The 22,789-nt window shown below is 33.2% G+C and overlaps 1 protein-coding gene across 41 annotated transcripts in view; it reads left to right on the top strand.

The window, feature by feature from the left end:
* The window catches only part of PTPRD (protein tyrosine phosphatase receptor type D), a 2,065,421-nt gene that overhangs the window by 990,986 nt on the left and 1,051,646 nt on the right, over positions 1–22,789 (top strand). The window lies entirely within an intron of this gene.

Genomic DNA, 22,789 nt, shown 5'->3' with positions numbered 1-22,789 from the left:
TCCTTTGCTAATTCATAAGAAACAACTCCTCTTCCATTAATTTGCATTATGAGATGGCAGCAATTCAGTCACATCTTCAGGCTCCACTTCTAATCCCTTCGCTGTTTCCACCACATCTGCAGTTACTTCCTCCGCTGAAGTCTTGAACCCATCAAAGTCATCCATGAGGGCTGGAATCAACTTCTTCCAAACTTCCATTAATGTTTGACCTCTTCCCATAAATCATGCAGTGTTCTTAAGGGCATCTAGAATGGCGAATCCCGATCCATCAGAGGAATCACTATCTATAGCAGCTATATAGCCTTACAAAATGTATACCCTAAATAATAAGACATGAATGTCAAATTTACTCCTTGATCCACGGGCTGCAGAATGGATGATGTGTTAGCAGGTATGAAAACAACATTAATCTGGTGTGCGTCCCCATCAGAGCTCTTGGGTGACCAGGCACGTTATCAATGAACGGTAATATTTTGAAAGGAATCTTTTTTCCTGAGCATTAGGTCTCAACAGTTGGCATAAAATGTTCAGTAAACCATGTTGCACACAGATGTGCTGTCTTCCAGGCTTTGTTTTTCCGTTTATAGAGTACAGGCAGAGTAGATTCAGCATAATTGTTAAAGGCCTTAGGATTTGGGGAATGGTAAAGGAGCATTGGCTTCAATTTAAAGTCATCAGGACTTTAACCCCAATGAGAGAGTGAGCCTGTGCTTTGAAGCTTTAAACCTAGACATTGAATCTTCCTATCTATGAAAGTTCTAGATGGCATCTTCTTCAAATAGAAGGCTGTTCCATCTACATTGAAAATCTGTTGTTCACTGCAGCCACCTCAGTAATGACCTTAGCTTGACCTTCTGGATCACTTGCTGTAGTTTCCAGGTTCAGCACTTGCTACTTCACTTCTACTTTTATGTTATGGAGGTGGTTTCTTTTCTTAAAGCTCATGAACCATCCTGTACTAGCATCAAACGTTTCTTCTGCAGCTTTCTCACCTCTCTCAGCATTCATAGAATTGAAGAGAATTGTGGCCTTGCTCTGGATTAGGCTTTAGTTTAAAGGAATGTCATGGCTGGTTTGATCTTCTATAAAGACCATTAGAACTTTCTCCATATCAGTGATAAGGATATTTCACTTTCTAATAATTTGTGTATGCCCTGGAGTGGCACTTTTAATTTTCTTTAAGATTTTTTTTTTCCCTTTTTTGTTCACAACCTGTCTAACTGTTTGGTGCAAGAGGTCTAGCTTTCAGTCTATCTTCACTTTTGCCATGCCTTCCTCACTAAGCTTAATCATTTCTAGCTTCTGATTTAAGTGAGTGACGTGTGGCTCTTCCTGTCACTTGAGCAATTAGAGGACATTGCAAAATTATTAATTGGCCTAATTTCAACATTGTTGTGTCTCAGGGAATAGGGAGGCAAGAAGAGAGGGGGACAACAGTGGGGGAACGGCCGGTCGGTGGAGCCATCAGAACACAAACCTTTATCGATCAAGTTCACTGTGTTAGACGGGCACTCTTTATGGTGCCCAAAATTGCAATAGTAACAACAAAGATCACTGATTAGCAAATCACCAAAACAGATGTAAAAATGATGAAAAGTTTGAAATATTGTAAAAATTACCAAAATGTGACAGAGACACGAAATGAGCAAATGTTCTTGGAAGATGGTGCCAATAGACTTGCTCAATGCTCAATGAAGGGTTAGCACAAACATTCAATTTGTAAAAAAGAAAAAAAAATGCAGTATCTGTGAAGCACAGTAACGCGAAGCACAATAAAACGAGGTGTTCTTACTGTAGTTTTGTTTTCTACCACATTACCTGTAATCCGTAGATAGAAAGTTGTATGCCTAAACTCCTCCTTCTTCCCTATCAAACATTCTTTTGCAGATAGCTTTCAGGTACAAGTGTCAGGGAACTTGCTTTATTAGCCAGAGAAAGGTGGCTCAGCTGGCCAAATTCCACACTTCACAAAAATTTTTAGGCTGTCCACTCTAGTTGCTACAAAAATCTGAAAAACCTCAAGTTTCAGAATTCAAAACTCTCAACTGATTTCCTCTTTATTTCAAGGCATTTACCATCCAGTGAACACTTTTTTCTTTTTAATGAGAGAGGAAGGCAAGAAGTTACACCACCAGGCAAGATGGTTTTCCCTTGGCTTTTTTCTTTCCTGTTACTCAGGCACAAGGATACAACTGAGATCCTATTGTTACCTAAAATACTAACTCTGCAGAATCTATTATTATTATTGATAGTGAAATTAGAAGCTTTTCCGGGGGTTGCCCGGCAACACAATCAGCAGTGTTCTTCCGAGCACTTACTGTAGCTGAACTTACCTGTTTTCCTTCTATCTAGTTAAATGGGTCATGTTTTTATCATGTCCAGATATTTCCTTATAGAAACGTTTCTTAAGAGTTCCCTTCCAACACATACCTCCCACTTATTATGAATTACCTCTAGTTAATGTGTATACTACTCAAACAGTGAACTACAAATATTTGAAAGAAAATAACAAAGATCTAACTCAGAGGTTACTGATTTCTTAGTATGCAACATTATTTTGGAATAAAAAGGTTTGGGATATTTTACATGTAGTGATTATAACTACTCAAAACAACAGCAAATAAGTTGGTTCTAGTTTCAATGCAGTTACTACCACAGAATAGCAATGTCCCTGCATCCATATAAATGATCACACTCTGTTAAACTTCCTCTTTGAGTAGAATCGTTTATTGCTCTGACCACACTCTTTTATGTCACTTTTCAGGCATGGTTTTCTCACTAAGGTTTCTGCCAGCTTCAAGATGCAAACAGCATCACTGGGAAATTTGAAGCCACAGTGTGACCGGTTCTTTGGCTTTTTCCTTTTCAGGGTCCTTATCATTGAGTGTTGACAAGCCACTGGCTAAATGGATGATGAGTGGACTGCATATGTTTATAAGATAGTACCTAAAGAGCAGAGGTGCAATATGTAGTAACAAGAAGGGACTGAAATATGCTGGAATTTAGACTATGAATTGAATGCAAAGAGAAAAAGTGCCACTCACACCTGGTCACCCATTTCTGCTACAGCAGGCCTCTTTGTTCAGAAAATGGCACCTTAATCAGAAACATCGCTCAGGCAGCCAGAGTATAAGTTTCGGTCCTTGGATTCTTAAATAGTAATGAAGAAGTTCTCAATCTCTTCTTAAAAGATAAACTGAGGCATACTAAAAGTTTTAAGAGTTTATTTGAGCAAAAATTGATTCCAGTCAGGTAGCATCAAACTGGAAGTGGATTAGGCACGCTCCACCCGACGGGAACCAGGGGAAAGCCTTTTATAAAGTACATAGCTCAAAACCTCGTTGGCTGTGTGTGATTGGTCATCCTTAGCATACTGATTTTGTAAACTTGAGGCTTAGATTTTGGTTTGCTTTAAGAAGGCCTCCACTACATTAGAGTCACATAAGTGACTCTCCATGGTTTATTAATTTAACACTCCCAAATAAAAGGTCAGGGGCTGGATTCTTAATGTGTAGTGTGCATAAAAATCAGCTGGGGACTTTTAGAAAGTGTGGATTCCCACTCACCATCTAATTCAGATGTGAGCTAGAAACCTGCAATTTTACAAGCCTCCCACGATGAATATGGTGCAGTCGTTCTGAGACGACACTTAGAGAAACATTGGTGAGGGCATGTGAGATGGATTCCCTCCTTCAGGTCAGAGACACTGCTTACTGCCTGCTGAGATTTGTTTAAATAGTACTAAAACCCAGGTTCTATGACCTATACACTGCTTTAATGAAATCCTGTATTTCTGCAATCCAGGCTAACATTAAAAATTTTATTGATGTTCAGTTAAAATGAGAGAAATTATTTGCTTATAAAAAGGTCTTTCCAGCTGCCAATTATTTTCAAGATAGTAGAATACACCAAAAAATGGGAAATAATTTGTATCTTGATAACTGTTAGTTGACCAGATTTCTTCAAAATCAGTCTGTGCTTTTGAAAGTTATTGTGGAGAAAGCAAACAGCCTGAAATATTAAACAGCTGAGTTGAAAGAGACACTGTTATTTCTTCCAGTCAGGAAAATACAAAAGATTCATGATGCATGGAAATATTTACATTAACTTTAAATCTGTCATCCTCAACTTAATGGAAATGTATTTTCCACATGTTAACTGTTCATGTCCTGTGTTTGAATAGATTTAAATGTATATAGAATCCTTTGATAGTATTTGCATATGTCTAAAATTCATTCCCAGGTTACGATATGTCTTGTTATACAATATATATCATTCCTAGAAATTTATTTTTACATTTAAATTTAAAAAGTTCTATCCACTGGGGTAGAGAGCATTATATTAAAAATAAATGTGAAGCATTAAATTTCAATAGAAATCGTAAGTGTCCTGTAAAGTAGACTGAGGTGAGAACAAACACCTTTACTTAAATTTTCTTTCATGTATGGCTAGGTACAAAAAAATAAGTACTTAAGTAATTGTTCTTGAATGACTGATATATTGCATGAGGAGAAATCATTGCCTATAGGAAATTAAAGGGACACAAAACCTATAGCTTTTGCCAATAATAAATTCAAATAATGTATTTGAGAACTTGCACATGTACTAGAATATGACGACATGTACTTTATATCCCTGATCTCATTTAATATTCACATGAAGACTGTGAAATGGGTGGAACGTTTTTCCTCTTGTAGAAAGTGAACTATAATAAGAAAGCTTGAATAAGTAACCTTAGGTCATGTGGCTGAAAAATAGAAGTACTTATTTCAAGTCCAAGTATTTTGGACTCTCCTACTAGCATATGTAGCTAATAAATCTAATTTTGGTTTGCTTCAGTTCTGACTTGGATGTTCTTTTCTTTGTCTCCCAGTAAGAACACGCCTTTCTTTCTGTTTGGAGAAGATTACTGAGGCATAGGGTGCACAGATGTTTGTTTCAGTAAATAATGTCGAATAGTTTTCCAAAATGGCTGAACCAGTTGTGTGAGAGTGTTTTTATTACTCCATACATTGAATAACCTGCATATCGTTTTGCTTTGTTTTAAATTTTTAGCCATTTTAGTGGGCAGGTAGTTGTATTTTAATATGCTTTTAATTTGCAGTTTCCTGATTACTAGCATGATTAAAACACTTTTTAAGGTATTTACTGATTATTTGGTTATCTCCTTTTGTGGAATATTTTGCAAGTATTTTTCCATTTTATTTTATTTTATTTTATTTTTTAATTTGAAATGTCTGTTTCTTCTTATGGATTTATGCTCTAGATACAAAATTTTTTATGGTTATAAGTGCAAATAAATTTTCTCTTTCACTCTTATTGTATCTTTTGAAGCACAGAATATCTGAATTTTATTGTAATCTAGTGTATCATTGTTCCTCTTTATCTTTAGTTATTTTGTGTCGTGGTTAAGAAATTTTTGCTAAAACATCAACGTAATGAAGATATTATTTTAATATGATAGCATAGAAGCTTATTGTTATGCCTTTCATATTTAGAGTTACAACAACCTGTGATTGTTAATTTTATGTGTGATGACATAGGCAAGTTTACTTATTTATTTTTTAATATGAATATATATTTGGTCCTGGGCTATGTTACATCCCACTGTACTGTAGTGCCAATTTCTTCTAAATAAAGTGTCCATATCAGCATAGGCTCATTGGCTCATTTTAGGTTCTGTGTTTTCTCATTATTTGTCTTTTTTTTTTTTTTTTTTTTTTTTTTTACAAATACCACAGTATTTTAATTACAATGCCTTTATAATAACGTAAAATTATTAGTAATTACTCATCCAGCCCTTTCCATTTCCATGTAAATTATAGAATCCACTTGGCCAGTTTCACAAAATTGTTTCTTAGCATTTTGATTACATTTTTTGAATATATGGGTAAATGTGAGGTGAACAAGTACGTCAGCAACATTGAGTCTTTCAGTCCATGAATCACCTTGTCATTCCATCATGTGTTTTTTAATCTCCCTCAATGTTTTATAATTTTATTTGCAGTTATTTTGTACTCATTTTGTTATACCTATCCCTAGATATTTTTAGTTTTGTTACCATATGTTGTAATTTTTCTAGGAATTTATTTTACCTTCATTATCAAATTTCTTTGAATTCACTTGTTCATAATATACTTTTGTCCTTTTCTTAATGTCTATAATCTCAATAGCTATGATTCCTTTTTACTCTGGATATTATTTCTGCCTTTATTATTTTTTCTTCTTTTTTGTCAGCTTTGAATTTTTTTAATCAATTTTGTTAAGCTTTTCAATGAATCAAACTATAGCTTTGTCAATTATTTCTATCTCTGTTTTTCTATTTCATTTCAATTTATTTCTATTTTATTTTATTTTTTTCTATTTTGTGCTCTTGATTTCAGTGCTTTACTTCTACTTTCTTTGAGTTTATTATGGTGGTTTTTTTTTTCTTTTGGTTGGTTTTGTTTTTTGCTTTTTGAGATGGATGCTGAGATAATTTATTTCCAGTTGTTATTTTAGTTATATTTTACATATGTAGGTTATATTTCATTATTATCAGTTTAATTTTTTTAAATTTCATTTCTTTTTTTTAAGTCATGGTTATTTTGTAGTATCACACTTTGCAAATAAATGGAGATGATATCTGGATTAATTGCACATAATTATAGTTTATATGGTCTCATTGTTGGACAGAGCCAGGTGTGCAGTTTCCAGGCTCTTGCCTTCACATGGAAAGGTGCTCACTTGGGTAGTAAATAGCCATCAACTGCAATTAGATGGCCATCAGCTGTGGCTAGTTGGCTGTCAGCTGTAACCAGTGAGCCATTGGCCACTAATATAACTGCAGTGGCTATGCTAGCAGCAAATTGGGGCTAGCAAGAAGATGGGGGCTGAGCTAGCAAGAGTGGATTGCAATTAGCATGGTGAATTGCAGTTAGCAAGTGATGTTGGTTGGCAGAGAGAAGTGGACAGCAGGTTGCTAGTGTGACTCCCATTTCCTGTGTCTCCAACCCAGCTAGCTGCCCGTGAGAATATAGTGGTATGACTCCCCCATCCATGGCTCCATGGATGTTCCTTTTCGGCCTCACCATGTCCTGCATTCTTATGTGGGGAGCGGGACCAGAGACCCTGCATGACACCCTGCATGACAATCATTTTTTTTTGTAATTGGTTGTGAAATAATTAATGGTCTATACAGAAAGAATAATACACTGTTTATGATAGAATACATATGTATTTCAAATAGAAAAGACATAGCAAATTAAGCAAGGGTGGGACATACTTTTAATATAAATGCAGGGAAACTTACTAAGAAGTTACTACCTGACTCCGGTGAATATTTCTGACTATACTCAAATTAGTTTTTTTCTTATCTTTACTTAATCCTTAGAACTCCACTGTTATACATTAGAACTCCACTGTTCTGATGTATTTATGCTATTAAACTTGAACACATTATATTAAAACTCTATCATACAAATCAGCTATATTTAATTTTCTAATTGTGGGGACCATGTCTATCTGGATAAAAATATGTAATGCCCCTTTGGTCCCTCAGTTTTTGCTATTTCACCATGTTTCAGGGAAATGAATACAATAGTTTACACTTTTATTTATATGTCTAGAATACCAATCGCTGTATTAGCCAATGCTACTATGCCTTATAATAACTCACTTTGTGAACTCATTATATATTGCATTATATAACTGAAATTATGAAGCATCGGTCTGCTATCCAGGTAGGTCTATAAATTATATCCACCTAAATTTTTTTGACAATGCTACTATGTGTTCCCCAACGTGAAAAATATCTTCCTCAATCTAGAAAAGTGTTATGTATGTTATAAAGAAATACTTCCCTCATCATTTTAAGGAAAAAAAGTTCAAGCTTCTTACCATTGTGTAAAAAGAGATTTATAATTTGCTTTGTCTCAAACTTGTATTTATGGTTTAGCATTACAAATAGACAGTTGGTGCCAACTTACCATCTAATTTGCTTCTATAAGGTAAAAATCCCAAATTAAACCCTTGCAAGGAAAATTAGAATTTAATTTAACATTCTATGAACATAGTCATTAATTTCAGAATATCTAATTCATAACTACAAAAGGATCAACCTTTATCAAAAAATAAAAAGCACATATATAGAGAGTTATATACTAAGTATAAAACTAATACTTTGTAAAATATTTAAATTTCATTGAATTACTTAACTTTTAAACTTTTTCAACATACACAATGCAGATTAAGATTCTTACATCTGTTGGAAGGAATCAAGATTGAAGGCTTCTCCTCTGGGTAAATCTTTCTATAACAAGCATAAGCATTATCTATTGGCCCCAGGCACTTTGAATTACTTTCAAATTAGAGTCACATGTCTTGAAATTGTCATTACCAATTAATATGCATCAATGCTTTTGGAAATATTTCTATAGTAAATCCCAGGGGAAAAATTTTTATATGATGATGTTTTTCAATGATCCATTGTTCCTTAATTTCAGTAAGATATTTGCTATGCTTTGTAAATGGGATTCTAACATTTCAAAATGAAATTTCAAGCCATAAGTCAGTGTTTCTAATACTTCAGGTGTTTTCAGTGTTACTATGGGTACAGGAACAATTTTATGGAATTTATTCATTATCATGCGTGTTAAAAAAAGTTGGAGGTGTGAAAACTGAGCTATCATATTATAGGGGTCACCTTTAGTCAACTCTAACTTTTCGTGATCTCAGTGGCTTTACCTGGGCTGTTCATTCTGCTTAGAATGTCTACACCACATTCTCCCACCCGTCTGAACATAGTAAAATTTATTCTTCTACTAAATTTTAAAATTAGCCACCACCATTTCCAGAGAACTCTCCTAATCCATACAGACATAATTATGTGCTAAACATATTTGCTTGTCTCTGTTTTCCCCAACTATGCATTGAGTTGGGTAGGGGCTGGATAGAGACTTTCCTTAGGGTCGCTCTCTCTTTTTATTTTTCCCTCTCACCTAGCACAATTACGAGAAAGAATGAATGGCTATATAGGTGTTTCATAATTTAACAACCATAATTTAGCATAAATTAGTATTCTTGAAATATGTAACATTAATATCTCTAATTATTAAACTAATGTTTTTGACCTACTTATCTACTTTTAGTTTGACTCTTGATTCATTCAGTATATGTGCTGCCGAAGCGAGCACATCTTGATTCATTCAGTATTGTTTAATTTTATTTCAACTTATTTCAAGTTAAAATATTTATTTTGTGTGTTTGTCTTTGTCTGTCTGTCTGTCTCTCTCTCTATATATATATAGATATATAGATATATAGATGATATATATATCTATATATAAATAGATATATATAGATATATAGATATATATCTATATATACACAATTTGTTTTCTTATTTATTTTTTGATCATTATTTTGGTTGATTTAATGATTATATAGATGCTTCTTTTTTCATTTTATTTGATTCCATACCTATTCTCATTTGTTACTCTAGATTAAATGAAGTAATTTAATTTTCAGGGGCCCAAAATAATGTATTTCTTAAAGCAAGTTTATAATCTTATAAATGATATCCCCCATGTAGTTAGTTTCCATTAGATAATTTTAAAATTTTGTTTGTAAGGTGTTCTCATTAGTATGCTGTTTAACTCCAACCATTCTTCATCAAGTTTACACAGGATGTGAATTTCATAGCTGTCTGTCTGCTGAGAGTTATGAGTCATTTTCTTACAAGAGGACAAAAGCTAAATAGCGTTACTGCTCAAATTAGTATATGCTCTTTTTGGCTTATAGGTGGGAGTAAAAAAATAGATTGAATATGAATATATTTGGGTGGATTTTAGAATTAACCTTTATTCTGTTTACATTTGAGTATTGTCCCCCGCCCCCCATTGGAATAAACTAAATGATAATATCTAGTAGTGCAAAGAGACTGCAAAGGAACATCAATTTTAAATTTTAAAAATTAGAGGTGGGGTATCATCAAATTATCTCAGGAACCATGAAGGCCAAACACGAGGCTTAAATGTTGTACAAGAGTTGAGTGCTTGCATTTGGGTGCAAATAAATTAATTCCCCATTTTTTCAGCATTCACCTAATTATTTGGAATTTGCTCTTCCAAAAGTCTAATATGGTAGGTATTCTTATGACAACTAGCTGAGGGCAAATTTGACTTCTTCATAATATGATTTTATTTTTACTAATTCTTTTTTTTCTTTAATTATTACCATACACATAAGATTATAACAAACAAACAAAATGTTCAAAAGGGATGAGAATTCCTAGTCACATACAATAGTTTACTGGTTACCAAAGGGTAAGTGAGGGAGAGGAGATGGTAGCAGAGGGTAAAGAGGGTCAAATATATGGTGATGGAAGGAGAAGTGACTCGGTGGTGAGTACATAATGTGATATATAGATGATGTACAGAATTGTGCATTCGAAACCTATATAAATTTACTAACCATTCTCACCCCAATAGATTTAATAAAAGAAGAAAAAGTGCAGATTAAAATAATAATAATAATAATAATAGTAATATTTATCTCATCACTCTAGAACATCAAACTTTTTTTCCATGTGTTCTATCAGTCCTTCATAAATGTCTGTGCCTGTGTGTATGATTATTAACCAAGTATAGATATTTTATTTTGTATTATGGTTTTTAATATTTACCATTACCCCATACAGTTCCTCATATTATTTTTTTATCGTCTAATTATAATTGTAGAATAGGTATAATTGATTTTGTGCCCTCTCCAAGAGGACACTTTTCATCTCCACCATTCACTCTTATACGTATTGGTATATAGAAGATCTTTGTGCATATAGATTTTTTATTTTCTTCCTCACAATGCCTTTTCAAAGTCTGTCTATAAAGAGATGACAAGCTGGAAATAGAAATTAGTTATCCTCATGCTCTGCCTGGGGCACAGTACCTTCTTAATTTATTAAGTTAAATTTGCATATTTATTATTTTTCTTCTCTTTGATTAGCTTGTCAGGATTTTATTGATTTTATTAGCCAGGTTTTTTAAAAAAATCTGAGACACATTCAACCATATAGACACTAAACAAATGGAAAGTTAGATATGACATTACGAGTATACATAATCAGAGGAGGTAAGCAGTGTTAATATAGTGGAATGTGAGCAGGAGCCACTTGTGAAATTTGCAGGTATCGTAAGTGTTTAGAAAAGGTATCTACGCCAGCCCCTCTACCACAAACAATAAAAACAACCCACCAAACTCATTATGTGAAACTGGGGAAGTGGGAGGATTTCAGTAGCTCTCTGCATGAAGGAAAGAGAAAGCAGATCAGACTCTGGCTTTCATAAGAGTTACACAATACATGAATGCAATGTTGGAGCAGCAGGTAACAAATGATGAAATGGTTGTGGCCATTTGTATTGATGAAGGCTTAGGCAAATAAAGATTCTCTCAAACTAACCTTGATTAGACAGTTTACAGATAAATATTCAGTTAAATATGAGGCCAAGCAATTTCCTGGGAAGTCACCAATATGGGAGAACTGGGGACTGTGGGATTACTCTCTAGGTGGACCTAGTTCTTATGGTGACACAAAGGCCATTGGAACCTTGGAGTGTAAGACCTCCATGGGTCATGAGGAACAGAACCAGATTAAGAAAGTCCTTGGAGAAAACTTACCCATAATGTATTAAGGAGGGCATTAATTTTAAAATTTTGTATGTCACTTGAAAAATGAAAACTGAAGTATCTAATTATATCTCATTTCTCTTTAAGAATATCATGCTGCAATTTATTCTAAAAATAGAATATAAGGAAGTTAACAGGACTTAGCAATGTTGACTTGGACATTACCACTCAAGAATTCCTCAGATGGCAGAAATGTTTCTCCTGTGTTGAATTTTGGCACACTCTGTCTACTTGAAGAACAGTTTATTCACTGTATATAATTGGAAGTACTTGTATTACATTTTTATCTTCCTGTTTAGTATTTTAGACACTGGCTCCAAAGAGACAGTTTTCCGGGTCTTTCTAACTAGGCAGAATTCCTGGGCATCCAGGTATTTTGTATTCCATCAAACTCCTTCAGTTATGGGTCTCTTCGATCCTCAACCTATTCAAGACTGTTAAATGCAGCCAGGTTGATGTATTAATGAGGCTTATGTGGCACCCTCATCTGGAGGTAATGCTTATTCCAGAAGAGAAGAAATCCTCTCTATTCCAAAAATGGAATCTCTATATTTATCACCTACCTAAAGCAGGCCAGGAGGAATTTGGAGGGCAACAGCCTTCTTATATTGTTCAAAGCACACAAACAAGAGACTTTAGCTTTGAGTTGCTTATTACAGACTTGGATTTGCCGGAGAGAAACAGAGCTCCCAAGTGAAGTAATTTGTTTATGCAACATAGATGGCTAAGGGTCCTTTCAGGGTCTGACTCCCATCGTATTAGCTTTTATCCACAAGACTTTGTTTCTGCTGTCTTCTGACTTCAACATTCATTCATACTTTGAGAAGGAAACACTAAATGGAAACTAATAGGTAAAATTTAATTGCTAAAAAGAGCAATAGCAAGTGTAGTATTTTGCCCATTTTCTGACTATTAGTAAGGTCTCATTATTCTTTAAGTTAATTGTGGATAATACTCTCTTATGGACTTTCTCTTTTTATCTTTTAGATAAACATTTATTTACTTCAGTTCTGCATGTCTGTGTGTGTTTCATGAAAGACTGGGAGAAGGAGATGTGGTAACATTATTCAGGAAAAACCTTAATCTTCCAGAAATAAGACGATGAGTTATTTGGTTTTCTTTCACTTTTTGTTGTTGTTTTGTGTGTGTGTGTGTGTATATATATATATATATATATATATATATATATATATATATATATATATCGTCATCAGATTATTACTGGGTGCTTGGAGATTAATGCAATAAATGTGAACATTTACATTTTTACATTTTTAAGAAAAATGAATTTCAATTTGTGCGACTGATTTACATATAGAAAACACAAGTTTTAAAATACAATGATCTGTTTCTAAAAAAAAAAAGCTTTGAGTAATAATATCTATGTTTCCTTTCAAGTCGTTTTAATATAGTCAAGTAAATAATATTGCATAGTAAAATAATCAACTTAGCAACATAGGGAAGAAAATGAACAGTTAAGGTATTAACACAGACTGTGAAAATTTAATTTGTCATACTATGTAAGATACTTTAGCACTTACATATTGTTACCTGTAAATGTCATCACTTTTTATTTTTTTTGTAATTGTTTGAAGCCCTGGTTGAATTTTATGTAGAGTGATATATCTTAGCCATTTACTGATAGTGTTTAATAGGAGATAAATCAGACAAATACTGTTTTATTATTTTAGTGAGTTAGCCGATCCACCTATCTGCTGGGATTTTTGAGATCACTAATTAAAGATCAGTAGTAGATATGTTGGGTAGTAACACATCTATGTCCCAAAGGGAAAAAAAAATAATAATAGTAATTACCTGAATTGTTATTACCATTGAAGGAATACATGGAACCTCTTATATTCCTCATTAATAATGATGCAGTGATTATTACTGAGTTTTATTCAGTTTTATTTTTTTTCACTATAGAAAACAAGTGATCTGGCCTTGCACTGTTAAAGAGAATGGCACAGAAACATAAGTTTTAATCTTAAAGTTGACTTTTGGGTCTAATTAAACAAATCAGTTAAATTGTGTCTGTGGCCTCAAATATAATTATGTCTAATCTCTAGTGGTAGAGCAATAATGGAAGTTAATACATTTCCAAGTATTTTTTTTTTTTAAGGAAGAATCTCTTATGAATACAAGATGCCGTGATTTTTATTGTCATTGTATACATTTACCAAAAACAAGTTATTGAGATGAGAAAAGATAGCTGTTAAGTTTTTGATCAGAAAGCAAAATTGCATTTTTATCACTGAAACACCGTAGATGTTCTCTGTAAGCTAAAAGAAATAATGGCAGTAAGTGTCTTGATTAAAACACTATTACTTTGTGTGTGGAAAACCCTTCTACCTTTTCAGGAGAATAGTTTATCTCTTTACAAACATTATTATTTCTTGCTAAGAAGCCTTTCAAAAATAACCTTTTACCTCTTCATCCATGTGCCCAGAAAAATAGAAATAATCACCTACTTAGTCATCTTTGATTTTTATATTTACTCTGTCAGAAGAAAGCTTACATACTAATTGAAATGATAGCCTCTATGGTTTTAGTTACTAATCATTTAATTATGTCTTTCCTAGACATTGTTGGGTCTATTTGAATAAGAGAGATCATGCATTCAATAAGTTCTTAGCAGTTTCTCTTGTTAAACATATAGTAAGATGAAATGAGAGGAAACACACATCTCCATAGAAACTAGACTGAGAGTTGCTTCCAAGATTTGTCACAATCTGTTCTCGTGGATGGCAGTTTCATGGATATCACATTTATGATCTACATTCTAGATTATGCATCATATGTATGGTAGAGAAAGGATAGAAATGACAATTTTATGTCCTCCAACTCAAATTTGATTGCTGACCATTAGATAGAAGTTACAGTTATTTAAAATGGTCTAACTTTGGCTTTATGTCAAATGTCTTTGAGTACTTGACCTACATTATAGAAATGTCTAAAATGATGGAATGGATCTTGGTGTTCAATGTAATGTCTAAGTTATAGAGTATAGAGAATTTGCTTATAAATATGTGGTTAAATATTTAATAACATTTTAGAAATATTTTAATATACTAAAATATAAATTATTGTTTCTCAGGATTCATCATATTGAATTAAAGCAGAGCAAAGCAAGGGCTTTGTTGTTGTTATTGCTGTGTTTTAATTTTTTTTAACTTTTGGTGATTGTAAATTTTTAGAAAAAGCTTCCCTTTTACTTGATCATCCAAGAGTTATACCAAATTTGATTTTTTGTGAGGTATACACTATGTACTAAAACTTTCCATCAGTTTAGATATTCATTCTATGGATAACAAATTATCTTGCCACTTGGTTACTGAAAATCTGGCATTGACCTAGCATTAGCTCTGTGCTTCCAGGCAACAGCTGTATTATATTACAGTTCTACTACCAGATTTTTTTTTTTCATACCAAAAGCTTTGCATTTCATGTTACCAGTTTGTCAAGGCCTGTGAAAGATCATCATATCCACTCTATACCATAGAGAAAGAGGATATTTGGAAAATGGCTCCATCTATTACACAGCCATAAATATATTTCAAGATGTATAATGTAATATTTTTTTTAATTGATAAAACCTTAGAAAAGGCCAAACAAAATGCTGTCTCCAAAGCACACACAGTTTGGGGGAAAATATTTGCCATTGTTTTTGTTTATAAATTCTATAATACAAGAGCCTTGTTTGGGTTGGATATTTTACTCCATTTTATTAATTTTGGCAGGTATATTGCTATCTATAGTATCTCTCTGAGGTCCTGCTGCTCTCATCCTCCATCTTTAATTAGAAAATAAAATGGAGAAAATTAAAATCAAGCAGTCACTAAACTTTCTTTTATTGCTCTGAGGCATTTTTGTCAATTAAGTAAACTGAGTAAAAAATTTAGTTTGTTATCAAATATATTTATCAAATGTTATCAAATATATATACACATACATACCTTTTAAATGTTATTGCTTAATGAAGTGATAATTCAAAGAGACAATGTCCCAGATGAGTTACTCAAATGGATGGGCAGTTAGTGGGGAGCAATGCATGGCAACTGTTTTTTTCCAGAAAAATAAAAAAAAGGAATTTTATACTTTAACGATAGAGATAAAACATTAAAAAATAAAGGACCAAATAGTTATTAAAGCAGGGCATTCTTTTTGAGACAAAGTATTTCTAAATGAATATGAAGTACCTTAACAGATACTATTGTCATTTCAAACATCAAAGCAACTAAGTATCCCTTTTAATCTAAATATGTATATTCTTATTCAGAAGTATAGGCTTTATAAAGCAATTTGATTTAATTGAGCACACAATTAGCAATCGCTGAATGTATACCAATACTTGTGCTCATTGCTGAGAAGTCTAAAAGAATAAGATATTTATTATCTGCTTTTAAGAAATTTACAGTTATATGTTTCAGGATCTGGTAAGGAAAATAATGCTATCCTAGGAATTTCCAATAGTAGGACCGTAATATAAGAACATGATATAAAATAAAAGTATTGAGACAGGATTGATGAGGCAACCTGGGTTAGTGAAAATGGGAAACTGCTCCATTCCTAGAGGATAGTGTGAAGATGTTCACAAAAGGTGGTAGGACCCTTGAGGAAGAGGTGATCTCAGGGAAGACAGAGACATAGAGGAGATGCAACAATTGCCAGAGACACCTGGCCACTGGAGGAAAAAAAGACAGGGAGAAATTATCTGGTTTTAATCTCTTCTTTTGTTTTAGTCTCTTATTAGTGAGTCTCAGGAAGCTAGTTGGTAAAGGAACCTGGCAAATGTAATTACTATGATACAGAAAAGAAAAAGTAAGAGAGACTGGATTTAAGATTAAACAGGCAAATAAACTGGGAAATAGTTTAGTAGAACAGAGAAATATATAAAAGACTTTATTTTAATAGACTGTGGTAAATGTAACAAAGGATGATACTCAGATTCTTTGAGAGCACATAGGAGGACCACTAGTGATATCTTGTCATTATGATGGGTAATTCATGATAGGTTTCACAGACATAGTTACATTTTCAGTCCTGAAGAGTATGAGACAGCGAGGTACATGGAGGAACGTGAGGAAAGGTAAACTTCGTGATGGACCCAAGTTGTTCCAGTAGAATAATCCATTAGCAAAATGACTTGAAAACACACACACACACACACACACACACACACACACACACACCCCTACAACTACACCTACACACATACATACTTTTTAGAGTTCAGAGAAGATTGAAAACGTGATGGGAGAAAAAGAATAATCAAGATATTTTATAAAATGTTGGTTTTATCTGGAAAGCAATGGCAAGTGATGAAAAATTGAAGAATGACATGATGAAGTTTAAATAGTGACAAGTTTGGCAAGTAGATTATGAGGGATATATATGGAGAAAAATCCATTCTGACTTGAGTTTGGTTTTTTTTCCTCTAAAATGTACAGAATTTAGCTTCATTTTTATTATGAAAAAAATTGATTTCTGTGCATTAGAGATCATTTGGTGGGAGTGGGAAGAAGAAATGGTACATGGAGAAAAATTATGTTACCTCCTGACTTGTTCTTTCTCACCTGCTTATTGGTCGTTGATGCTAGGAGTCAATGGAGTGCTGCTTACAAAGGAAAATATATAGGGAATTCAAAACCACAAGCTTAAAAATCATCTGCACAAACATGACCCATTTGTAAATACGTTTGTGTATATGGTGACATGTCAGAGAGAGAGAGAGAGAGAGAGAGAGAGAGAGAGATGGAGAGAGAGAAAAAGAGCTAGAGGCCAGTCACACATACAGAAATGTGAACATGCTGAGTTTACTTATAAGTTACTAAAATATTGAATAGATTTCAGTACATTAGTATTTATTCAAGTAAATATTGAGGTTTTACATGCATAATAGTGCAGAAATAGTAGGCTATAGATACAATAAAGGATATATATTTTAAGAACTTATTTCTCCATCCCCAAATATGTTTTATATTTTACCAGAGTATGGAGCTCTTCTACACAAGAATGACAAAAATCAAATAGACTTTGGTTTAGGAAGATACTATTGGGATTATAGTTACTATAGCAACCTGAACAATGAGTCTATATCTAAAATACATTTTTATAAACAGCTTTTGATCCACATCTGGATCATTCAGAATGGGTATTCACTAAGGTTATATTTACTTTATGACATTACTGTTATAGCAGAAATGAGACAATTGCCTTTACTAATGATGGAAAAATGTTTTTTTATTAAATGCACAACTGTATAGAATTACAAGATTTCTTGCAATGGATTCCTGTGAAATATAAAGGATTCTTTTTTTTTTCTTCCTTAATCATCATCTTAGTACTTGCTATATCTCCTTTTCCATTGGGGGGTGGAGAGGAGGAAATCTAATCCGTTTATAAGTGTGTGATTTCTTTCCCAAATCATTTTTAGCTGAGTATTATTTTTTTTCTTTTAAGATACCGTTATATTCTGTTCTTATTATAGAGCTTTATATTTTTAATACACAATTGAGAAAATCCAAGAAAATATGAGGTGTGATCACAAAATATGGTAAATGTTTAAATTTTAAAAATTATTGCAGTAAAAGACACATTGCCATTAATCCCCCTCAAAATACTACCTTTGCTTTGAACACACTTATCCTATTGTTCTTGCCACTTTCTAAAGCAGTTCTGGAAGTCCTCTTCCATATCTTTTCTTCATCCTCCATCATGGCAATGCTCCATGTCACACATCGCTTCTAGTATGTCTTCATCTACCTCATTTACCGTATCTGCCACCATGCAACTTCTGGCTCTTCCCCAAAGTCAAAATGACCATGAAAGGAAAACATTTTGAATCGATTCAGAACATTGAGGAAACCACGACAGTGCAACTAAATACACTCACGAAAGTGGCAAGAATGAAGAATAAATGCGTTTGAAGTGGGGGAGGGATGTTTTCAGGGGAGTATTTTGAGGGGGCAATGTGTTTTTTACTGTAATATTTTAGTTTAATTTAAACATTCACCATATTTTTTATCACTCCCCATACAGAGAAGATAATAAAAACCCTTTAATCTTATCACCCCTGTTGCAGTTCATAATATATCACAAATTTAATGCGTGTTTTTTTTTTGCATTTGTATGAGTGTGTGTTCTGCTATAGATAGAAAAACATATATATATATATATATATATATATATATATATATAATATATATACACACACTGCTAGTGCATCTTTGTTTTATTTTTATTTTATAACATTTGGATTGTAATGCTTATCCTTTCTATTACTTAATATGATCACTTTCTAATGTTCTAACTGTTTGAAAATTTTATTTTCATTGATTTCCTAAAATCCAGTCATCTTAATAGGCCATACTTTGTTCAACCATCTGTATTGTTGGTTGGGCATATATGTTATTTAAATATTTAAGAATTATTATATAAGCACTAAAAATCCTTTAAATTAACTTCTAGAAGTAGTATCACTGGGTTACTCAGGTAACTATGGTTTTAATCATAATCATTATTTATTTTGCAACTCTTACTTTTTGTTAACCAAGTTGGTTTCAACTCACCTAGTTCCTGTGACTTTTCTGGCCAATTCTTTCTCAGGATCCAACTAAGAAACGTTTTCAAACAGCAATGGTAGAAGGGGTCACAGCCAGAGCCATGAAACTTTCATTGCTCCAGATAATGTCTTAATGTTTCTTACTGTTAAAATATATGAATATTCTCAACTTCTATCTAGGTTAGTCTCTGCCACCTCAAATTGTGTGTTCCAAAGATAATTAAAGAAAAAAAAGGAATATGCTGATAAAGGATATCCAGAGACAATCTCATACATTCATCTCCAGCCCATTTCTGTTATCTTAGAGACATTATCTAAATAAAAACCGTCCCATTTCTTCCACATCATGAGGCCTATATAAAGGGTATAATCTTAAAACCATAGAGCTGGAAGGATATAAAGGCAAGAATCTAAAGATCAATGGGACCCATCTCACTGGAACTAATCCCCATGGAATAAGATATCCTTATACTTATGAAAGTCTTTTTAAACTATGTAATAAGCTCTTCTTCTCTGAAGTTCTCCCTCTATGATTAAAAAAAAAAAAAAAAAAAAAAAAAAAACTCTTGATTTCTGACACACATTAAAAGTACAATCTTCCCTTTTGTTTTTAATATGAATGGGAAAAATTTTAAACACGTTGCATAAAACTATTATAAACATGGAAACTGTTATACGGGTTGTCAGTTGTTGTTTTTTTCCTTTTAAATCTATGTATATTAAATATTATACACTATCTGAAATCTGTCAAGCCAATTTTGAAAGCATAGGAAGACTAATTTTAGCCCAGTCTGCCTTCATTTATAGAAAGCCTTCCCATATGAGTTTCAACACTTATCTTTTTTTTTTTTAAACATTTAAGATCTTATGTCTTGACTCTGGAAAATTAAACCCATATCTTTAAATTATAAGATTGCCCTAGCTCATATTTTATCCCTACCTTCTTAGAGATAAAGGAATATTGCAGACTTAAGACTTTGAAGTTTCTAGATAACTATTCTCTTTAGGGTAGTCCATTATATTTTAATGCCCTATATTAGAAAGAATAACAAAGTAGTTAGGTTTATCCTGAAAATGAGTTGTTTCTTTGAAACCTAAAGAAATTCAGAAGACTAATTACAGTTTCAACTATATTTTCAGAAAAAAAAATTAACTTGGTGAGCAAAGAAAAAAATCATAACAGAGAAACAAACAAAAACGCATTTCCCTGGGATAATGACTCTATTTTTGTTTTGATTTCTTGTGGGAGCATGACTAGATAAAACCTTGCCACAGATTGTAGAGTCCAGAATGTAGTCATTGTTTTGACAAGGGACATATCCCTTGCTTCTTGAACCATATCTTAAAAGAAGTTTATTGAAATATTTGATTATAGCAAATAATAGCTGCAAATTTATCTAACAGTGAATCTAATATGAAATGTTTTTTTAGAATTCAGCATACTTTAAAGTCAGGCTGAACATCTTTCTGATCACTGAATTCTAACTGCTTAGACTATATATTGTGCAATGAATCTGAGCCACTTTTGCTAGGGGGGACAATAGATAGATAGATAGATAGATAGATAGATAGATAGATAGATAGATAGATGTAGATATAGATATAGATATAGATATAGATATAGATATAGATATAGATATAGATATAGATATAGATATATAGATATATATTTTGGCATAAGGAAAAAATATATGTATAATATATTTATAAAAGTAGACTAAGATGACTGAAAAGTTATATGATGATAGAAAATGAGTTGATAAAGAGTAGAATTAGGAAACAAATCTACTACTGACTAATTTTGTAGTCTTTAAAGTCAGCTGTTCTAGCTTTGGATGAAGCAATCTTGCTACTCCAGATCCTCTGTCAAGAGGCCAACATGGGATTAAACATATAAAAATGTCATTAGGCGAAGATACCTATGTGAAAGGAAATAGGAGGGAAGTCAGAAAAATCAAGACGAGCCATCAAACTGTGGTGCAAATGTGACTGTGAGGGAAGAAGAGAAGCTTAGAAGGTTGTGTGCAAATGTCCTAGACTGCCGTCAAATCTAAGGAGTCTTCCATCTGAAGTCTGTCAATAAAGGAGTCATGAGTCTTCTAGCAATGGTTCATTTTTAGAATCTCTGCTTCATTCAGTCAGTGGCCAGGAGTAGCCCATCAGTGGTGTGTATTCATAGCAAATCAAGCAATAAATTTCAAAGGACAATAGATGGAGTCCTTGATCACGTACAGTTGCTGCATGAGGAGTCTGTAGATGTATTGTCTCCCTGCCACATCTGTAATACACGGACCTCTATTGGGTGTGCGTGCCAATGCCTGTGTGCGGATATGGGTATGCATTCACATGCAACAACCACCTTTTGGAAGGAAATTTGGAAGATGGGCTACAGTATTAACTCAATGTGTTAAGGTAACTCTGGCTACTGTAACCAATGAACCCTAAAATATAGAATGGCTTAAATGTAATAGACATGTATTTCTTGTCATGTAAAGTATGAAATGCCTGAATTAATTGGAAAGGATCTATCAAGTGGTGATGTAGGGATCGAATCTTCTATACTATTGCTCTATCAAAGCTCTCTGGTGGTTTTCAAGGTCCCTGAGCTTGTATTTACCAAGCTAGCTACAGGGAGAAAAAAAAGGATGGAAGATAGCACATGAGAGATATAAGGGGCTATGCCTGGAAGTGAAGAATTTCACTTCCTCTCACATTGCATTTTCCAGAAATCTGATCCAGGACTACAGACAATGAAACAGAAGCTGGGAAGTGAAGTCAAGTATGGGCCCAGGGTGAAAATCGAAACTGTTTTGGTTTACAACTAATAGTCTTTGTCAACTTTATCAATGTCTACTCCTATGATCTAGGTTAATTCACAGTTCTAAGGGCTTTCATGTAATCCAAAATGTGTAAAGAACATACAACTCAACAATAAAAATAAATAAATAGCAAATAAATCAATAAAAATCTGATTGAAAAATGGGCAGGGAACTTGAATAGACACTTTTCCAAGAAAGACATACAATGGCCAGTAGATATATGAGAAGATATGCAACGTTTGCATTTATAAAGGAAATGCAAATCAAATTCACAGTGAGATATCACCTCACACCTGTCAGATTGGCTATTATAAAAAAAGACAACAAATAAGTGTTAGAGAGGCTGTGGAGAAAAAGGAAACCTCATACACTGCTGTTGGGACTGTAAATTTGTACAGCCACTGTGGAAAACAGTATGGGAGTTCCTCAAAAAATTAAGAACATAGCTACCATATGATCCAGACATCCCTCTTCTCGGTATCTACCAAAAAAATTGTAAATACTTATTCATAAAGACATATGTACTCCTATGTTCATTGAAGCATCATTCGCAATAGCCAACAATCTAAGTGCCCTTCAATGAATGATTGGCTAAAGAAAAGGCAGTACATATATACAATGGAATGCTATTTAGCTATAAAAAAGAAAATGAAATTAAATACTGCTTTTTGCAAGAGCATGGGTGGATCTTGAGAGCATTATGCTAAGTAAAATAAGTCAGGGGGAAAAGGACAAGAATGGT

The sequence above is a fragment of the Rhinolophus sinicus genome, chromosome 16 (assembly GCF_057876585.1).
Source record: "Rhinolophus sinicus isolate RSI-liver-muscle chromosome 16, RSI-T2T, whole genome shotgun sequence".
NCBI classification, from domain to species: domain Eukaryota; kingdom Metazoa; phylum Chordata; class Mammalia; order Chiroptera; family Rhinolophidae; genus Rhinolophus; species Rhinolophus sinicus.
Note: the sequence above shows the minus strand (reverse complement) of the source record. Positions and strands in the feature narration are given on the sequence as shown.